We start from the raw sequence: 22,978 nt of genomic DNA, 5'->3' as shown, positions 1-22,978 counted from the left end.
ATTCTCAGATGCTGCACTTAGACTTATTGCTTCTAAGCCACCCTTGAAGATGTGGGTGGCTAAGAAAGCTTAACTCACTTTTGCAGGGAAAGGTCTCCAGCAGAAAACCAAAATCGTCTGATGCTATTGCTGGGGACCTTAAACATCTTGTAGGGCGCAAGATCAAATGCCCGAATGGTCTTACTATGTACTTCGTTCCTGAATTGCTTGCTACTCTCCCTATTAGTCCTAATATGGATCTAAGCTTTCATAACCCACTGGTTCGTCAAATGTTTTTGCTTCACAATGCTCTTGGTGAAGCCTATCCCCCTAACTGCACTGTAGGGTACGACACCAGTGTCTTCAGAATGGATTATTGATAGTGGGTGTACAAATCACATGACTGGCAAAAGAAGCCTTCTTATGGACTCAACCTTACGTCCATCCGACAAGAGCCACATCACATTTGCTGACACTGGTAAAAGTAAGGTATTGGGTCTAGGTAGAGTTGCAATCTCAAGGGATCAACACATGGATAACGTCATGCTTGTTGAATCCCTTGGCTTCAACTTAATGTCCGTCTCAATGCTTTGCGATTTGAACATGATCGTAATATTTGGAAAATATCGTTGCCTTGTACTAATGGAATCTGACAAGTCTCTAGTATTTGAAGGGTATCGAAAAGATGATTTGTACGTGGTAGATTTCTCAGCAGGACCACAACTTGCCGTATGTCTTCTAGCAAAAGCTTCAGAATGCTGGCTCTGGCATCGGAGGCTTGGGCATGCTGGCATGAGGAACCTCCACACCCTGGCAAAGAAGAAGCATGTCATAGGCATCGAGGGCGTCAAGTTCAAGAAAGATCACTTATGCGGTGCCTGTGAAGCTGGGAAGATGACGAGGGCCAAACATCCCTCGAAGACAATCATGACCACTACTCGACCCTTCGAACTGCTTCACATGGATCTTTTCGGTCCCACTCATTACTCAGCTCTTACTACTACTGCTTGTCTCTATGGCTTTGTCATTGTTGATGATTATTCTAGATATACTTGGGTGCACATAATCCTTTACAAGACTGAAGTGCAGGATGTCTTCAGACGCTTCGCCAATCGAGCTATGAACAATTATGGCGCCAAGATAAAGCACATCAGAAGTGACAATGGCACTGAATTCAAGAACACTAGCCTTGATACATATCTTGATACCTTGGGCATCACACATGAATTCTCAGCCCCGTACACGCCACAGCAGAATGGCGTTGTCGAACGCAAGAGCAGAACACTCATTGAGATGGCCAGAATGATGCTAGATGAATACAAGACCCCAAGAAAATTCTGGCCTGAAGCCATTGATACTGCATGCCATACAATCAATCATGTTTATCTTCACAAGCTTCTGAACAAGACATCTTATGAGCTCCTTACTGGCAAGAAGCCAAATGTCAGTTACTTCAGAGTATTTGGCGCAAGGTGTTGGATCAAGGACCCACATCACACCTCAAAGTTTGCACCAAAAGCACATGAGGGTTTTATGCTTGGATATGGAAAGGATTCGCACTCCTACAGAGTCTTCAATCTCTTTCATTACAAAGTGGTTGAAACAGTGGATGTGTGGTTCGATGAGACCAACGGTTCACAAAGAGAGCAACTGCCAAATGTGCTAGATGAAGTTCCATCGAGTGAATCAATCAAGCTAATGGGAACTGGAGAAATTATACCTTCTGAAGCTCATCCTGAAGAAGAAATTATCATCTCAGCACCTGATCAACATGAAGACAATGCTCAGCCTGAAGACATTCCTTCAAACAACGACAATGATCAGCAAGAGCAAAGTCTTCGCCCTGTACATCCTCGCGTTGCCAATGAAGTGCAGATTGAAAGAATTATTTATAGCATCAATGCACCCGGTCCACTCACTCGTTCAAGGGCAACTCAGCTAGCAAATTTCTGTGGGCACTTCGCATTCGTCTCAATAACAAAACCCAAGAAAGTTGAAGAAGCCTTCATGGAACCTGAATGGATTCAAGCTATGCAAGAAGAGCTTCAACAGTTTGAGCTGAATAATGTATGGGAACTGGTTAAGCGTCCTGATCCACGGAAGCACAATATAATAGGCACCAAATGGATATACCGCAACAAGCAAGATGAGCATGGTCAAGTTGTCAAAAACAAAGCTTGTCTCATTGCTCAAGGATATACTCAAGTGGAAGGCATTGACTTCGATGAAACATTTGCTCCTGTGGCTAGACTTGAAGCCATACGCATACTGCTGGCCTATGCAAATCATCATAACATAATTCTCTATCAAATGGATGTGAAGAGTGCTTTTCTCAATGGCAAGATTGAAGAAGAAGTGTATGTTGCACAACCGCCTGGCTTTGAAGATCCAAAACATCCTAACATGGTATACAAGCTCAACAAGGCACTGTATGGCCTCAAACAAGCCCCTCGGGCCTGGTATGACACACTCAAATACTTCTTGAAGAGCAAAGGCTTCATACCTGGTTCCCTAGACCCCACTCTCTTCACGAACACATATGATGGTGAACTGTTTGTGTGCCAAATATATGTGGATGACATTATCTTCGGCTGCACCAATCAGAAGTACAGTGAAGAGTTATATGATGCAAGAGCAATATCAAATGTCCATGATGGGAGAGCTGAAGTTCTTCCTCGGTCTTCAAATACGACAACAACGCAACGACATCTTCATATCTCAAGAAAAGTATCTCAAAGATTTCCTGAAGAAGTTTGGTATGCAAGACTGCAAAGGCTTCACAACACCAATGCCAGCCAAACATCATCTGGGCCCCGACGACAATGGTAAAGAGTTCGATCAAAAGGTATACATCTCCATGATTGGTTCTTTACTTTATCTATGTGCATCTAGGCCAGATATTATGCTTAGTGTTTGCATGTGTGCTCGATTTCAAGCGGCACCAAAGGAGTCGCATCACTTAGCTGTGAAGCGAATTCCTTGATATTTGGCTCACACCCCAACTCTAGGATTATGGTATCCAAAGGGCTCAGAGTTTGATCTGGTTGGATTTTCGGATGCTGATTATGCTGGTGACAAAGTTGATCGCAAGTCTACATCAGGCACATGTCACTTTCTGGGACGATCACTTGTATGTTGGTCTTCAAAGAAGCAGAACTGTGTATCTCTCTCCACTGCTGAATCTGAATACATTGCTGTTGGATCTTGCTGCGCTCAGCTTCTGTGGATGAAGCAAACACTCAAGGACTATGGCATTCATCTGAAGCAAGTGCCACTTTAATGCGACAACGAAAGCGCCATCAAGATTGCCAACAACCCAGTTCAGCACTCGAAGACAAAGCACATTGAAATTCGTCATCACTTTCTCAAAGATCATGTTGTGAAGGAAGATATTGATATCATACACGTCAACACTGAAGAGCAATTGGCAGATATCTTCACCAAGCCCTTGGATGAGAAGAGATTTTGCAAGTTATGGTGTGAGCTAAATATCCTGGAATCCTCAAATGTCTAGTGATCAGGCACACATCCTAACCCTTATGCATATTGATGACTTAGATGTGCAACACACGAATTAAAGTATATCTTCAATCAATGAAGACATACATTCTAAGTGTGAATACATTAATGTGGAATTTGACTTCGGAGCGCCACGATAATTGTGCGCCGTGTCTGGGTCTAATACTTCCTATACGGTGGGTAACGCCACCACCAAACGTTCTATTTTGAAGTGTTTCACTCATAGCGTTACTTTGCAACGTCTTCACATTTGGTTTGGCTTCGATCTCAACATATCTTCATGATTATCTTCCCTATGTTGATTATATAGATATAATATATATTAGTGTTCTGTCCTCTACAGCATTCACTTATAGCTATGTCTTCTTGTTGAATCTTTTGAACTAAGTGAATGTGATCGGACCCTAACCTCTCTATGCTATCTATCTCAAATTCTATCTCTCCAAATCATATGCATTCTATTGAAACTGTCGAATGCCTTCTCTATGTCCTTGTCAGCAAAAGATACAGAGACAACCATTAAGTCCGTTTTCAATGCTCATTCCTCCACATGAAACCCGGAGAAGTAGGAACGACCACCCGACAATCAAGGCGTGCATGTGACGTGGAACAAACCCCAAAATTCCACATAATGGCCACGTGTTCCTCAGATGCGAATCGCCAGGGGCACCTGTGTAATAGCGCAGTGCCGCCCATGTACCTATAAATACACACTTCACAGCGGTCATTATCTCTTCTTCCACTCTCGCACGAACCCTAGCGCCACCGCTAGCCCTCGACGACGCCGGCGACGAAGCGCTTCGCTGCCGCAACCTCTCCGACGCCGTCTTCATGCCGACCGCGGACATCGTCCTCTCCGCCGTCGCCGTAGGTGTCCTCCGTCGCCAAGTTAGGGCACGGAAGATCGAACTGCTCGGCCTCATCTTCCACTCCGTCTAGCAGTTCTTAGTGTGGTAAATAAAACTTCCTTTTTACAGCACCGTTGATCTTATGGCTTTGTCACTTTCTACCACAAGCAGTTTCTATTCACACAAGTTAGATCTCTCTCATACTGCATCTCATAACATGCCTAGTATATTCACTTGTACTTCACAAAGTAGTTAGATTTCTCACTTGTACTGATCTGTGGATTCGTACAAATCTGGAACCAACTCCTTATCTATGAGTGAATGTCTTCCCACGATGAGGTCAATGTCTTCTAAACTGATTTATCTTCAAAATCTTCTGAGAATGCATATGACCTCTTCCCCTTCCCTCGCTCCTTAATGCTGTCACAGGTACATGTCCGTGGGAGAATCCTTTGGTTCTCATAGTCTGCATTCATTTGCAGAATTCTTACAGCATCAAATAAATTCTCCCGAAACCAGTTCCTGTTTGTCCAGCAAGCAAAAACCTTTGAAGCCTTTGAACGTGTTGAAGCCTTTCAGTTTAAAGTTTATGGCTTCAGAGAAATCAGCAAGGATGGGTGGCAGAAAGCGTCGTGGAGAAACATCCAGAGATCTGCCAGATGAACTTTCAGAACTGTACAAGACAGATCCTGAAGAGGATTACAATCAACGCAAGACCCTTATCCAATGGATTCGAAGATATTGGGCAGAACAATGGTTCAAATACCGATTTGTAACCCAGGAATATGCTGAGAAAAATGCCATCAAGAGACCATGGGGAGACATCCTATACAAGAATCTTCTACCCAGGTCCAGAGATGAAGCCATTGAACAAGGCTTCTATCCCTGCATGGTCCGTGGGCCACAGCCTGCTGATGCACACCCATCGTCACTACTATGGTGTCGTGACGACAATCTGTTCAAGCGCAACTTCCAGTTTTCCCAAAACTCAGTGAAGCAGAACAAGAAGACTTTGGGGTTAGACTTCAACCCTGGTCCCTCAGCACCAAGGGCAGATGGCACACGAGATGCAGAACCCAATGTCATCGGTCCTTTCTACAACCTTGAAGGCCTCATCACCTGCATCTTGGTTCAAGGGACTGCAGTGAATGAGCCTGCAGCTGACGCTGAATCCGATGAAGCGCCTGCAGCACCGAAGCCAACCAAGTTGAAGAAGCCTAAAGCTTCAAAGCCTGCCCCTTCACCAAAAATCTCACGGGCGAAGCCACTGGCAACTGCACCTCCTGAAGACAGTGTACAGTCCAAAGACTTATCTCGCATCTCTATGCCCCAGAAGGTCAAGATGCCTCTGCCACACACCGGCCAAGAGCTAACTACTGCTGCCATTCTGCGCAATGACGCCATCGATCTGTCAAGTGATGAAGATCTTGCAGATGACGCTCTTGAGCAACTCATCAAGAGCAAAGAAGAAGCAGAAATCTTCAATGATCTGCCTCTCTTTGATGTAACCATCATCCACAACTTCATTGGCGAGTGGTTTGACACGCCAAACATCAGCTTTGAAGATCTGCAGCTACCCATTGGCCTCAGTGTCGCCTTCCAAGGCACCATTGCTTCAGAGCTAGCTGTCGCCCAGCGCATTGTTGAACTGAAGCAAAAGATTGACTATGAAAAGGCTCAGTTCAAGAAGCATATGGCCAAGCTCAGTGTGCAAGAAGTGAAGAACTTCAAGATCATGATGCACGGGCTCAAGGAAGCCTTTCTGAAGAAACGTGCAGAAGCTTAGGGCTCGCGTGAGCGCATGAAGGCTCTGGCTGACAGATGTGTGCAAGCCTACAATGAGGCTAAGAAGCGCAAGGCCCTTGGGCGTCCTGGCATCGACCCCAGGATGGCCACAAAGAAGAAGAAGCCTGCTATGGCTGAACCCGCCACACCAAGGCAGGAAGCAGTTCCTATTGTCTTCCCAACAAGAATGACTGGCTCAAAGCCAAAAAGCCGGTCAACCGCTTCAGAGCTCAAGAAGACAAGGACTGCTGAGGCTGAAGCCAGGAAGAGGAAACATCCTGAAGCCTCTCCTACTACCCCCTCCAAGAAGAAGAGGAAGACCAAGAAAGATCGGGCTGCTCCCACAGAGCCCTTGATAGTTGAACCCATTTCTATGGTCTATCCTGAAGCTGAATGCCAACTGACTATCCATGAGCCTGCTTCCACAGAGGCTCATGAAGCTGAAGACTTTCCAGCAGCTGACCCCATCGCTACTGAAGACATTGGTCAACATGACCATGTAGAAGATGGTGCAGTCCTTCCTCAGCTTGAGAACAGTGAACTCATCAGCATTGGTCGTCCAATGACGCCAATTGCACAGAATGCTTCATGGGCGGATCGCCCACAAGAGGAAGAAGACTATGAGGCCCACCCAACTCCAACTCCACAGGCGTCGCCTGCGTTGCGCAGGCTTCGCAAAGGTCCAAGGCCTCAAGTCTCTGCTGAAGACAATCTGGCTGCATCAGCCGCGGAAGAAGAAGTCCCACAAATTGCCACAACCACCAATGAAGCTAATGTGGAGCCCTCCCCAACAAAAGCATCAGAAAACAGTGAAGCCACTGATCCCGCCACTTCTGTTCTTGAGTCTGCTGCCGGTCCCCAGTTCGACTATCATGTTGAGCACAGGCCTCAGGTACAGAAGCCAATCCCAAGATTGCCAAGGTTCCCAGGTCCTGCATCAGCACCTGGCTCCTTCAATATCAATGGCTTCAGGGTAGACAACACATTCTTCGATAGCTCCAGGAACCCCTACTCAAGGGAAAGGATATCATCTGATCGGTTCTGGAGCTATCCACAGCGAAGCTATTACTCATGCATTCTTTACAACCAAGGTCGCATCTTCCCACACAAGCGCCTTGACATTGAAGCTATAGCTGGTCTGCCCTGTCTGGAAGAAGCTCTGGATTGCTTCAAGGAAGTTGGACTGCTGCCGTTCGTTACTGACCAAGAGCATTGGAATGAAGACCTGCTGCTCCAATTCTATGCCACACTTCACATCCGCGGGTATAGCAGAGATCCGAAGACTTGGGTCCTGGAGTGGATGACTAGAAACGTTCATCACGAAGCCAAAGCCTTTGACATCATTGAGCTCACTGGCTTGCCAACTCCTGGCGATCTCTACGAGCATGGCTGTCAGCTGCATAGTGAAGCTATTGAGAGCATCTTTCAGAAGCCTGAACCTGGTATGAGTCAGATGCTCAGCATGATGAAGCCATTGCCCCAAGATGCTGCTTATCCCACGGAGTTATTCGTTGAAGACCTTGAGTATCTGCCAAGAACCATTTATCACATCATCAGGCGAACTCTCTGGCCCATCAAAGGGCACTCTCCAAATGCCAAGCTTGAGGGTGCAATGAAGACTTTGGTCTTCTATATACTTCATGGAAAATGCTTCAATGCACAGGACTTCTTCATTCGCCAACTTGCTGCATCAGGCTCTGATCTATTTGGCTTGAAGTTCTACGCCCCATGGGTAATGCGGCTAATCAAACTTCACTCCGATATCTCATATCAGCCATCTGCTCGCAATCATCGGATTTTTCTGCCTGATGTGGATATCTCTACTGAAGCCATCTATCCTGAGCCTGCCAAGGAACCTCTAAGTCTTCAAAATGTAGAGCATCAGAGTTTCTCTCAAAACATTGAAGGAGTTGAAGCAGTCACTCGGGTGTATCCTTTAGCTGGCACTACACGTGCACCACACCCTGCCTCCACTGAAGCCACTGATAGTACAACTGCTCCACAACCCAAGAAGCGCACTCGTGTTCTCAATGACCGAGAGCTTCTTGTGGCTCTTCATCAGAAACAGGATAGGCATCATGACTGGCTGAAGCGTCAGATGAAAAGCCTCTTGGTGGATGTTAATCGCATTCGCAATCTTGCCACCAAGAATGCTTTCGTTGCCCATGAAACATGTCGCTGCACATGGAAAGGGCTAACGATGATGTGTTCTGAAGATGATCTTCAAGAGGATGGCTTCACTGAGCGATTCAAGTTTGACTCCACACCTCCTTGAAGGGCCGTGCTGCGAGGAACTCCATCCCTTGAAGACTCTGAGTTCTCTTCCTCTGCTGCAACTATGACTGCCAGAGTTATCGAGGATGAAGACGATGCTACTTCACCGCCACCTCCTTCAGCATGCTTCGACTCTGCTCCAAGCTCTTCAGCACCGCCAAACACCACCAATGACCCTGCTGCTTCACCTACTCCTCATGGGGACGAGTAGATGCTCTATGTCTTCAAACCTTTTTGGTCCTTACTGACAAAAGGGGGAGAAGCATATGAGGTTGATAGTCTTCAAGCGGTTCCATATGGGTGGGTGCTTTATATTTTGCTTCGTGCTTACAACTCTCGTTTTGCTACATTTGGTTCTTTGAGTTGTAACAATTAAACTCGATGGTCGTCTGCTACTTATCTGCCACCTTGTTTTGCGATGATAAATTCCGCATGTGCGATGATAAATTCCGCACTTGGATCATTCTGCAGACTTCCATTTTCCATTATGCATGTCATTATCTTCATATACTTTCACATGCATAGTGGATTGTCATCATAAGTTGAAGTGGATCTCCACAAGTACAACCTTCCATGTGCATTTGCATTCCAAAAGAAAATTACTTATATGCACATCTTCAGGGGGAGCCCTTGCAACTTATGAAGACAATTCCTTATCCTTTACAATTTCACAGATTATATTCCCCGTTGAAAACTTCAACTAGTTTGTCATCAATCACCAAAAAGGGGGAGATTGTAAGTGCATCTAGTGCCACCCCTAGTTGGTTTTGGAGTATTGACGACAAACCTAGTTGAGGGACTAATGTGTTTGTGAGAATTGCAGGATAACACAGGTAGAAGTCCCTCATTGATTCGGTTTTCCTACCAGAGATGACCCCTAAAAATGTATGAAGACATTGAAGTCAAAGGTGGTATATGAAGATATTCACATTGAAGACTATGACAAGAGAAGACACCACATGAAGCCTAAGGAGCTCGAAGACTTAGATCTTTCATAGTTCTTTTTATTTTGTGTTGAGTCATAGGAACCACCGTACTGTTAAGTGGGGTCCAAGAGAACCAGTCAGAATGACTGAAGTGATGCCTAAACCAAAAACCTATGTCTTTGAGTGAAGACTATGAGAGCGAATCTTGTCCAGAGTCGGACAAGTCAGCTTTGCTTGCAGCCCAAGTAAAGTTGCCGTGTGAGTTTGAAATCTGACCGTTGGAACACGTGTCAGTTCCTTAGTGACCCAGGGTCATTTCGGACAAATCAGGTCGGGTTGCCAAGTGGCTATAAATAGCCCACCCCCTACAACCATAAACTGTTGGCTGCTCAGATTCAGAGTACGGCTTTTGTCATTTGAGAGCAACCCACCTCAAAGCCTTTGAGAGAGAATTCCTTGCGAGGATAAAGCCCTAACCACCCAGAGCCAAAGAGAATTAGGCATCACTTAAGTCTTATTGTCCGTGTGATCTGAAGACTTATTACACTTGAGGACTATGCATCCTCCAGCCGGTTAGGCGTCGCGTTCTGAGCATCCAAGAGACATTGTGGATTGCCGGTGAACGAAGTCTGTGAAGGTTTGGGAGTCTACCTTGAAGACTTACCAGAGTGATTGGGCGAGGTCTGTGTGACCTTAGCTCAAGGGGAATACGGTGAGGACTGGGTGTCCTGAGCTGTGTGTTCAGGACTGGGTGTCCGGGACCGTGTGTCCTAAGGTTTAATTACCTAGCCGCCCTAACCAGACGTACAGTTGTCACAGCAACTGGAACTGGTCCAACAAATCATTGTCTTCAACGAGTCACTGGTTTCTTCTTCCCTTCCCTTTACTTACTGTTACTCCTTGTGAAGTCATTGTATGTTTGCACTATCTTTTGTCTTCGCTGAGTGACTGCGTGTTCTGTCTGGCTTCACAATATGTTCCTACCTGATCCTTACTACATTGCTTCTATTAGTCATTGTGCTTTCACTCTATTGAATACTCGACTATAGCTTGCCTAGTGTAGTCTACCTTCCGCTGCAGGGTATTAGGTTTATTTCTATCGTTTGTCTTCACTCCCATGTTTTGAAGACTTTCATAAAAATCGCCTATTCACCCCCCTCTAGTTGATATAACGCACTTTCAGAACTGTCAAGGGGTTCCCATTATAACCCAACCGCGTAAGGAACGCAAAATCCGGGAACATAACACCGATATGACGAAAACTAGGGCGGCAAGAGTGGAACAAAACACCAGGCATAAGGCCGAGCCTTCCACCCTTTACCAAATATATAGATGCATTAATTAAATAAGGTATATTGTGATATCCCAACAAGTAAACATGTTCAAACAAGGAACAACATCTCCATGTTCCAACAAGGAACAAACTTCAAACTTCACATGCAACTAACAACGCTATAAGAGGGGCTGAGCAAAGCGGTAACATAGCCAAACAACGGTTTGCTAGGACAAGGTGAGTTAGAGGCTTGGTTCAACAACATGGGAGGCATGATAAGCAAGTGGTAGGTATCGTAGCATAGGCATAGCAAAAGAGCGAGCAACTAGCAAGCAAAGATAGAAGTGATTTCGAGGGTATGGTCATCTTTCCTGAAATCCCGCAAGGAAGAAGAACGAGTCCATGAACAAGACAAACGGACGTAGATGAACGGGTCCTCACAAACACAACGTTACCGGAACCAACCCGAAGAAGCAAACACCGGAAAGAAGCACACAACATAGTAAACAAACCACACATGAACATGGTATGATATGCGGGATGCGGGATGCGGTATGCGATGCATATGCATGATTTGGCAAGGAATGAATGAACCTTGCCTCAACTTGGAAATCCAAGGGTGCCACTGGAAATGTGAGATGAAATCGCTTGAAAACGATATAAAGATCACCGGAATTGGAGTTACGGTTTGGAAATGGCAAGCAATACAAATATGACCACGGTCTGCAATTTACAGCAAGTGACCATCTAAATGCAACAAGATGAACATGCTACATCACTCAAACATGGCAACAAAATACATGGCAGGGATCCTTGCATGATGCTTAACAAAAGATGAACACTGAGCTATGGCCAATTCATCCATTAACAGGTTCAAACAAGCATGGCAAAAGAGCAAACGGTAAACAGATTTCAGACTTAGTGAAATTAATACTTGTCTGGAATTTCAGATCAGGTAGCACACTTTGGAGCATGAAAACTATAAGCTACAGGAACTTAACATGGCAAAGCAAGGCATGGCATGGAGCTACTCAAAGAGCTTAACAAAAGTCCCTTAGCGACCTTGAGTCAAAAGGGATCAGAAAATACATTTGCAAGCATGTGAACATGGCAAAAACATAATCAGTTCTCAGACTTAGTGAAAAACTGGAGCATGCTGAAACAGATATCAAGTAGGCATGTTTACGAGCTCGATGCACTCACTACAGAGCATGACATGACAATCTAAGCATACACCCATCAAGAATACACATTATGCAAGCTAGACATGGCAAGAACAATAACATGGCATGCACGGATCAACTACAACATCATCGGCAAAATCGCTAACAAGTAGACAATCTGCCCAGATTCACGAAATGGCAAAAGTAGAGCTCGATTGACTCAAGCTAGGGTGCTCCATAATTGCAAACAAAGACATGGATGGATAGAGCACTACAAGATTAACAAAACATCCTTACTGATCATCCTCAAAAGAGGCACGGATCACTAGGAAACAACATGAACATATGGCATAGTGAGATAAACAGGCCAAGGACTTGGTGGAAATGCTAAGTCCCTGAAATCAGCATTAACAAGTGCACCACTTTGCAAGCTTGTGCTAGTCACCACACACATCACAAAAATACATGGGTGGCACCACTGGAAAGATGACAAAGCATTTAACAAAACATATGTAGGGCTCATGGGCATAACATGCACACAATAATCATGGCAAAAATGACAAATATCTAAATGGAGCAGCAGATCTGACAATTATCTCAACTAGCATACTTCCAACAGCATTTTGGGCATCAAGATGAACTCAAATGATAAATGATGCAATGAGATGAAATGATGTACTCTCTGAGGCGAACATTTTGATATGCTATATGCCCAAAACGGAGCTACGGATGCAAAGTTATAGCATGATGAAGTATGCAAAAATTACTGGAAACGGGGGCAAAAAGTCAACCCAAAATATCCGGATCTGGATCTGAGGCGTGGTTCCCGAGGTTCGTCGGGGGATCTTCGCCGGAGTTGGACGGGGAGACCACCGGAGTTCGAGCTCGAGGCCGCCGGGGAAGGGCCGGCCGGGTCTTGAGGAGGCGGACGCCGGCGAGGTGAGCCGCGGCGGCGGTCGGCGTCGTGGGCGGCGGGCGAGCGAAGAGGCGGCGGGCGGTGCGGGTCGGTGAGGAGCGAGGCGGAGCGGGGCGGCGGTGGCCGGCGCCGGCGACGAGGCGCGTCGCGGCGGAGGCGGCAGCCGGCGCGGGCGGCGCGGTGAGGGAGGCGCGGCCTCGGTCGAGTGGCGGCGGAGGCGGGCTGCGGGGGCCGGTCTCGGGCCCGAGCGGGCCGGCGGCGGCGGGAGGTGGCCGGGCCACGTGGCGGCAGGCGGTTGGCCGCGGGCGTCGGCGGCGGGGTGTCCGGCGCGGACGGACAATGTCCGGCGCGACGGATCTGGGATTTTTAGGGTTTCGAGGAGGGGATCCGAGATTTGGAATGAGGGGTCTATATATAGGCATAGAGGGAGCTAGGAGTGTCCAACCGAGGCCTTTTCGGTCCCTCGGTTAACCGTTGGAGCATCAAACAAAGTCCAAATGGTACGAAACTTGGCAGGCGGTCTACCGGTAGTAAACCAAGGCCGCTTGGCAAGTCTCGGTCCAATCCGGAATTGTTTAATCCCCACACACGAAAGAAAGGTAGAACTGACCACCGAAGGAGAACGAAGCGCCGGAATGCAAAATGGACAACGGGGAAAATGCTCGAATGCATGAGATGAACAAGTATGCAAATGAAATGCACATGATGACATGATATGCAATGCATGACACACACGCAATGACAAGGCAACAACAACGAATAACTGGAGGACACCTGGCACATCGGTCTCGGGGCGTTACAGGGGCGCCCCAACAAAATAAGTTAAAGACGCAAAGGGATACACATCGCAGGGACATGCCCGTGCGACTTGGGGATAATGCTACTTGAGAGGCGCCCCCAACTGAATGAATTAGAAAGAGTCACCTGGCACCATTGCTTGAGGGATGTTGAAGCAGCTGAAGATGCATGTTGAAGAAGTTGCTCCTCACAAGTCGCCCAAGTACGGAGGCTTGGGAGGCTCTGGGGTCCCAGGAGGCTCATGAAGAACCGTCGCCATTTCTGCCAGGATTGCGTGATGCCTGGCCTCCTGAGCCGCCAGAGTGCTCCACAGGTGCGGCTGGAAGGTCACAGCCGCGTTCGGTAGGCCGAATGGCATGTGAACATAACTGTGAGGTGGACCCTCACGCCAACCAACGCGCTGTCACAGCCCTAGAATAATGCTTGTAATTAGTGGTATTGCATCCATGCATCATGTTTAAATTTTGTTAAACTTGAAATGGGGATGTTCAAACCCTAGCATCACTCGAATCAAACTAGGTTCAACCAAAATTTGCATTCAATGAAACCAAAATGATCTTTATTGATTTTCGATATTTTTGGCAAGGGCTTTGATCCAAACCAAAAATAATGAACATTTGTAAGGAATTATTTTGGGCATTGAATTTAAATCAATATTGGATTTGGATTTACATTCTTAACATATGGAATATAATTTCAAATAACCCTGAATTAGTTTATGTGCTTTTGGATAACTCCACTATGCAACATAGAAATATCCAGGGGAATTTTGCCACTGGTTTTGGGTTTGTTCTATTTGAAAACAGTGGCAAAAGAAATAAATAAATAAATAGAAAACATAACATAAAGTAAAATAGAGCAGAAAACCCACCTGGGCCACTTACCTGGACCCCCCTGGCCCAACTCCAGCTGGCTCAGCCCACCAGGCCCTTGCGCCAGTCATCCTCAACCTCGTGCCAGTGGGCACGAGGGCGTGTGCCCACGACGCGCGCACACGCACGAGGCCACCTTTGCCTGCTTGCCGCTGCTGGAGTCGGCCCCGAGCGCCATGTGCATCGCCCCGACCTCTCCCTGGACTTCTCTCACTCTCCCTCGGCCTCTTCCCCCTCCTCTGCATCTTCCCGCGACGCCACCGAACACATTCGTCGCCGCCGCTCGCTGTCGCCGCGGTCACCATCTCCGCCTCGCCCCTTTGACGTGCCCACGGGCTCCGCCTCCATCTGCTATGCCTCCTCGATGACTCATGCGACGCCAGACACCTCCAAGCACCCTCTCCGACCACTTCCTCCTCCTCGGGTCACCGAAGATCCGTCCCGTTGCCCCGCTCGCTCCAACACCTCCCCGGCCACGCCGTCTGCACCGACCGACTCCCCGTGAGCTCCTGCAGCTAACCCCTCTCCTCCCCGCATTATTGCGCCTCGTAGCCCCTGTTTCCATCGGAGCCGCGAACTCAGCTCCGCCGGCCGTGCCGCCACCGTGGCAACAACTGCTGCAGCTCGCAGGCGAGCACACCAGCGTGTTCAATGCAGCTCCAGGAGCCCGTAGCCACCACCATCTCCTCCCCACATGGCCCCTAGCTCCAACCCGAGCACGCCCGTAGCTCCGACCGCCGCCATGAGCTCGCTTCCGGCAAACTCCGGCCACCCCACGCCCTTCCGTTCGTCTCCCCAGATGCGCACGGGCACGTGCTTCCTTCTGGTGCCCCTGGCGCGTCGAACCGTGGCCTCTGGCGAGTTCAGAGCGGACCCCACCGTGGTTCGAGGTCGCCGCCAGCTGAACTCCGGGAGCAGACGTGGCCGCGTGATTAGCGCTAATGACGCCCTAACCAACCCCCTATCTCACTGACACCTGGGGCCCACGCCCCAATTAACCTAGATTTTATTTCTGTTTAGATTAAACTAACCCCGCGGGCCCCACAAGTCAAATTGACCTGGCCACGTCACACGTTGACCGACCCCACACGTCAGTGCTGACTTGTTGACGTTGCTGTTGACCCGACGTTGCTGTGAGAGCGTGTATGAAGAAGTACACCCCTGCAGGGTTAACATCATCTATTCGAATAGCGGCGTCCGCGGTAAAGGACCTCTGGGTTGCCTATACGATTCATAGACAAGTGAAAGTGGATACTCTAAAATGCGGAAGATAAGCGTGAGTGCTATGGATGGCCTTCTCGTAGGGTGACGGTAGCGGATCCATAGTGGTGTATTGATATGGTGAATATGTGGACTCGTGTGCGCCACCTCAAAAGAGTTACTTGCAGTCGTAGTTTAAGATAGCCACCGAGTCAAAGCTGGCTTGCTGCAGTTAAACTCCACCACCCGCTTTGTTGATACTAATGCATATGTAGCTAGTTCTAATGTAAGTCTTGCTTGGTACATTTGTACTCACATTTGCTTAATTTATGTTTTTGCAGAGAGACTTCAGTCTCACTAGTCGTTCCGCGTGTACTTTGATGTCAGGCTTCTCAGCCTTTTTCATTTGTAGTTGTCTATACTCATACAAGTTAAGCTTCCGCATGTGCTTGTTGCTTGTATGCTCTGTATGTTGGGTCATGGGACCCATGATTCTAATACTTGGCTCCTCGGAGCCTAATGAATAAATACTTTGAGTCGTAGAGTTTTGTTGTGATGCCATGTTGTATTTACACATATCGAGCATATTGTGTGTATGATTGAAATGCTTGGTATGTGTGGGATCCGACAACCTAGTTGTCTATCCTTGGTAGCCTCTCTTATGGGGAAATGTATTTTGGTGCTTCCACGGAGCCATGGTAGTTTGCTATAGCCCGGTTTACCGGAGTCCTGCTAGCCCAGTTACTACTGCTCCGGAACACCTAGACTGGCCGGCATGTGTCCCACTTTGTTCCTGTGTTTGTCCTTTCGGGGAAATGTCACACGGTGACTTTTGGAGTCCTGCTAGCCTGCTACAGCCCGGGTTCCCAGAGTCCTGTTAGCCCAGCTGCTATAGCCCGGATTCACTCGCTAATGACCGACACATTTGTTGCTGGGTCATGTATGCCCGTCCCTGTAAGTTAGTGCCACTTTGGGTTTACGACTAGTCATGTCGGCCCAGGTTCTCTGTCATATGGATGCTAGCGACACTATCATATACGTGAGCCAAAAGGCACAAACGCTCCTAGGCCAGGTAAGGTGGCACCCGTGGGAATACCACGCGTGAGGCCGCAAAGTGATATGATGTGTTACATGATAGATCGGTGTGACTTAGGATCGGGGTCCTGACACGCACGAAGGCCAGAAACACTCCTAGGATGTGGCCTTGTTGAGCCCTGGGATGTTGACGCAGACGCGCAGCTCGTTGTCCTTGCTAGGACAAAGAGCTGTGCCAGGTGCTGGGCGGTGATCGCCGCGCATGGTCCTCTCCTCTTGAAGCTCCTTGGTCGCCTTGGTGATGAACTCCTGAGCACCGGGCATTCCCTGCCTTGTGCCCTCATGAGGGAAGGGTGCGGTGAAGCATGCGTCCACGTGGTGCCCGAGCGCCTCCCTCGTGACATTGGCTAAGTCAGAGACCCTCCAACAGAGAGCCCCGGAGCCCAGCCCATGGAGGGCGCCGGGCGCACCTTCCTATGCAAGGGAGGGAGGCTCCCCATCCATGGGCGCAGGTCCTGAGGTGGTGCCGCTGGAGACACCACTCTCCTAAAGCTCCTGGTTGCACAGTTGCTTCTTCTTGGGGACAACCTCAGGTGGGTAGATGGCACCTTCGTTGTCTGGGTCTTCGGCCGCCGCAGCCTGGTAAGCACGCTCTAGAGAGCACACCGCATCCTTCTCCTCGCAAGCGACTGTGATGACACCGCAGCTCCCTGGCATCTTGAGGACGTTGTAACCATGATGAGTCACTGCCATGAACTTGGCCAGGGCTGGATACCCAAGGATGGCATTGTACGGAAGGCGGATGTGGGCGACGTTGAAGTCGACGAGCTCAGTGCGGTAGTTGTCGCGCTTGCCGAAGGTGACAGGGAGGCGGATTTGCCCTATCATGGTGGTGGAGCCGTCGGTCACTCCTAAGAAGGGCTTGGTGGGCTGCAGCTGATCATATTGCACTTGGAGGCGATCGAACGTCTCGACAAAGAGAACATTGAGCCCTATGCCGCCATCGATGAGGGTCTTAGTGACAAGGATATTGCTAATGATGGGCGAGTAGAGCATCGGGAGGGAGCCGACAGTTGCCGTGCACTTGAGCTGGCCAGACGAGCTGAAGGTGATGGTGTACTTGGACCAATTGAGCGGGCGCATGGCCTCAAGCCTGGGGAGGGCCGCATTCACCTCATGAGAAAATTGCTTGAAGATGCGCTGGGAGGCAGGGGCCTAAGCGCCACCCAGGATGCAGGCGATGGCACGAGGATCCTGGAAGCCCCCAGCCCCTCATCCTGGTGGTGGTCGTCGTTCCTCCTTGGTGGTGGTGGCAACGGAGGGAGGCCAGTGTTGCCCTAAGGGCGGTCCTCACGAGGCTGGTCCCTCCATGCGCCATCACGAGGCTGATCCTGCTAGCGGTCCTCGTGAGGGCGGTCGTGCCACTCCTGGCGGGGGCCACGGTCATCCCAGGGCCCTCTACGTCTGCCTCCTCCATGGCCATAGGCTCGGTCATTGCGCTCAGGGCGTCGTCCGAAGAGCCCATCGCGGATGGCCCTCAATTCCTAACAGTCATTGGTGATGTGGCTGTGTATGTTGTGGAAGGCGCTGAACGGGTGGTCGGCCTTGGATGACTCAGGGTGGTCGCAGCCGCGCTTCATATCTAGCTCCGCCGCGAGCACGGCAATCCCCTTGCGCTTTACGTCCTCGGTCTTGGCCTTCTTGTCTTCTGGGTCGGCAGCTGGAAGCTCGAGGAGGGAAAGGCGTCACTCCTCAGCTTTCGCGCACTTGATTGCCATGTTGAACATCTCCAGAGTCGTGCATAGGTCCTCGTGGATAGCGAGCTCTTCCTTCATCTTGACATCACATACGCCATCGGAGAATGCTGAGATGATGGCCTCATCCATCACCTTGGAATCTTGAGGCGAATGTTCTTGAAGCATTGGATGTACTTCTGCAGGGTTTCCCCATGGCTGCTGCTTGATGCACCGCAGGTCGCCTGCGCCCGGCGGGCAGTCGCGAGTGCCCTGGAAGTTGGCGATCAAATGCTCGGGCATCTTGCCCTAGGAGGAAATTGATCCCGTGGACAGGTACAGGAGCCACGAGCGTGCACCGTCCTTGAGGGCCATGGAAACCAGTTCGGCATGACCTTCTCATCGCCGTTGGCTGCCTCGATGCTCAGCTCGTAGAGCTGCAGGAACTCAGCAGGGTCGGGGGTGCCGTCGTAGCACGGAGGCAGATCGGGCTTGAATTTGCCAGGCCAGACAATGCTGCGCAGCTCGGGGGTGAAGGCTCGGCAGCCCGTGGTGGTGACTGGAGCCTGCCATGGAGGTGGAGCCTGGTCTTGGTATCCACGGGCCGCCGCACTGGCGGCGCGCGGTCTTGACGTGGTGGTGCTGGGAACACAGGAGCACCTTCTTGCGGCCGTGGGATTTCCTGGCAGCTTCCTTCTTCATGCCCGGACGCCCTGCTCGGTGGGTCGCGCTGCGGGGCTGCACATCTTGGTGTGAGGGTGACGTCTTGATGTGGGGGTGGCGGAGCTGCTCCATGGGCTACGTCGCCCGCTACGGGAGGCGGATAAGGCAGCGAAAGGGATGGTGCAGGGGAGCCCCCAACGGCGCTGACAAGCTCGGCGATGCGGTCCAACCAATCCTTGTAGAGGTCGTCGACCGGGCGGTAGCAAAGGAGCTCACGCGCTGTGAGCAGTGCAGCCTGCGCGTCCGCGGGCTCGCGGCGAGCATGGGATGACGAGCCAGCCGGAGTCAACTACGGGGTGGTGGTGTGTCCGTCCCTCCGCGCGGTGGGGTGCAACGACGAAGCTTGTTTCTTGTTCCTCGCCGGAACGGTGGCGGCATTGGCAGTGGGTGATGGAGAGCAACGGGGAGGCCTGCCGATGGGCGCCGTCCGGGCGACGCGAGTGTTGGGAGTGGCTCGGCGCTCAGCACGGGCTCGACGAGCGTCAGCCATGGAACCGGTGGAGTAGTGGGGCGTCGATCGATGGAAGAGAGGTTTCAGCGCACCCCTACCTGGCGCGCCAAATGTCGGATTGCGGGTTCCGGCGAACCCTTGAGAGGTTCGAACTCTGGGGTGGGCACAAAGAACACTCTCTCCCCAACTCGCTCGCTCAATGATTCCACGACCTAGCTCGACGAACCCAGAGAACAAGAGACACGAGGGTTTATACTAGTTCGGGCCACCTTGCGGTGTAATACCCTACTCCAGTTTGTGGGAGGATTGCCTCGAGGGGTTGAGGATGAACTAGTACAGTGAGTGAGCAGCCTCAGGAGGTGAGGTGTTCTTGAGCTCGATGAGATGGTGGTTGAGAGGGTGATCTCAAATGATCCGTCCCCTTCTACGGTGGTGGCTAGGTCCTATTTATAGTGGCCTTGGTCCTCTTCCCAAATGTGTAGGCGGGAAGGGATCCCACAACGGCCAAGTTTGAAGGGGGACAACTAGTACAAGCTATCCTGACAAAAGTAGTCTTTGCCTGCCAAAGGCTCTGGTGGTGACACTGTTGTGGGTTCAGCGATGACCTCCGTCCTGCCGTCCTGCTGGTCTTGGTCTTGTTGCATAGATATCGAAACCTTTGCCCGATTCCTTGGGACCCCGCGCCCCCGCTTGCCTCCTTAGCACCAAAGAGGAAACTGGTACACTGCGCCCGTTGGCCCCTGCCTGGCATTGGTTGTCATGGCTCATGTCACGCGAACCTCGCGAGGTGCCCCTTGCATAGATATCTCCGCTCCTTGGGAGCCTGCCTAGTCGGGCTATCCCCAGGGAGGTCTTGGTGTCGTCCGCCTCGCGAGGCTCGGCCCCTCGCGAGGGTCTTGAGTTGTTGCTGCTGAAGATGGGCCGTACCGGGCCGTTGATGGAGCCACACCATGGGCCGCGGGCAAGCAAGTCTGGGTACCCCCATTCCTAGGACGCCGACAACAAGATCTATCTATGTAGAGATAGACCCCATCATTTTTTCCTTAGTAGCAACGATACATACGTGTCGGTCCCCCTTCTATCACTGGGATCAAGCACTGTAAGATGGAACCCACTACAAAGCACATATTCCCATTGCAATATAAATAGATCAAGTTGGCCAAACAAAACCCAAATATCGGAGAAGAAATACGAGGCTATAAGCAATCATGCATAAAAGAGATCAAAGAAACTCAATTACTTTCATGGATATAAAAAGAGATAGATCTGATCATAAACTCAAAGTTCATCGATCTCAACAAACACACCGCAAAAGAGTTACATCATACGGATCTCCAAGAGACCACTGTATTCAGAATCAAGACACACACACACACACACAGAGAGAGAGAGAGCCATCTAGCTACTAACTACGAACCCGAAGGTCTACAAAGAACTACTCACGCATCATCGGAGAGGCACCAATGGAGGTGGTGAACCCCATCTGAGATGGTGTCTAGATTGGCTCTGGTGGTTCTGGACTCTGTGGCGGCTGGATCAATATTTCGTCAACTACCCTAGGTTCTTGGGAATATTGGGGTATTTATACAGCAAAGAGGCGGTCCGGGGGGCACCCGAGGTGGGCACAACCCACCTGGGCGTGCCTAGGCCTCCTGGTGCGCCCTGGTGGGTTGTGCTCCCCTTGGGGCACCCCCTAGGCATAGCCAGGGCCTGTTGTGTTCCTTCTGGCCCGTAAAAAATCTCCGTAAAATTTCGTGGCATTTGGACTCCATTTGATATTGATTTTCTGCGATGTAAAAAACATGGAAAAACATCAACTGGCACTTGGCACTATGTCAATAGGTTAGTACCAAAAATGATATAAAATCTATATCTATACCTACTATTAAAGGGAGGTGATATTCTTGGTTTCGTCCCGCTTCCTTTGGTTCTGCTTCAATTAATTTCACGTATGCTATTTGGTTTCATTACTTTCCACCTGTTTTGGCCCAACGGAGGAAGGCCACCTGGTGGCGCACTGTGGCCCAGGTCTGGAGAGGTGGTAAAACAATAAAGTTGCCAATGGGAGGGTTCGATCTCATAACCTCCCAACCGTCCACACACAATTTGTCCAACTGACCCAGCTAGAGATATGAGAGGATTTTTTCCTCCCATTGCAACGCACGAGCCTTTATAAAATGAATATAAAACATCCAAGATTGATAATATAACAGCGTGGAACAATCAAAAATTATAGATATGTTGCAGACGTATCAGCATCCCCAAGCTTAACTCCTACTCATCCTCGAGTAGGGAAGTGATAAAAACACAATTTTTGATGTGGAATTCTGCCTAACATGTCATATCATATTCTTTTCTTTATAGCATGGACATTTGGACTATTATATTGTTCAAAGCAATAGTGTAGTTTTGACATGATAATTTAAATACTCAAGCATATCAACAAGTAGCCATGTCTTTCAAAATATCAACGCTGAAATTAGCTATCCCTAGCCCATCATGCTTAATCATTGATCCATTCATGAAACACACTCACATATTAGCTACATCCAATACTCAAGTACGATCATATTTCCTCCTTGTTGATGCTTTTATAAGAGAATATGGAGACTCAAATTCAAACTAAAAATTGCATAAAGTAAAAGAAAGGCCCTTCGCATAGGGAAGTAGGGATTTGTAGAGGTGCCAGAGCTCAAAGCAAAAAACTTAGAGATAAAAACATTTTGGGAGGTGTATCCATCCCACCAACAAAAACGACTTAGAGTTCCCAACACTTTCCATGCTAGATATATCATAGGCAGTTCCCAAACAGAAAATAAAGTTTATTCCTTTTTCCACCATACTTTCACTTTCCAACACTTTCCATGGTTGACCTCCATACCAACACTTTCCAATAAATTTATTATTTGACAACATAAAGTAAATTCATTTTTTTTTCATTTTGGGACTGGACATCCCTAATACCTTTGCCTTACTTTCGTGCAATGACAAGTGAATAAACACTCATCGTGAGAATAACACATCTGGCATGGAAAATATTAGCCACCCCTCACCGCTCCACGAGCGAAACAAACACACAAAAGAGAAGATTATTTTTGAAAATTAGAGATGGCACATGCAAATTTTCTTAGAACGGCAAAAGAATACCGCATATAGGTAGATATAGTGGACTCATGTGGCAAAACTAGGTTAAAGGTTTTTGGATGCACAAGTTGTAATCATACTTAGTGCAAAATGAAGGCTAGCAAAATATTGAGAAGCGACCAACCAAGAAACGAATAATCTCATAAGCGAGCACTAAGCATAACTAACACCGAATAATGCACCACAAGTAGGATATAATTTCATTGCATGACTATTGACTTTCGTTCTTGCATAGGGAATCACAAACCTTAACACCAATATTCTTACTAAAGCATAATTACTCATCAAGATGACTCACATATCACATCATCATATCTCAAAACTATTACTAAGAATAAA

This window comes from Triticum urartu, chromosome 2 (genome assembly GCF_003073215.2).
Source record: "Triticum urartu cultivar G1812 chromosome 2, Tu2.1, whole genome shotgun sequence".
Classification (NCBI taxonomy): Eukaryota; Viridiplantae; Streptophyta; class Magnoliopsida; order Poales; family Poaceae; genus Triticum; species Triticum urartu.
The sequence above is the reverse complement of the archived record's forward strand: the minus strand, read 5'-3'. Positions refer to the sequence as shown.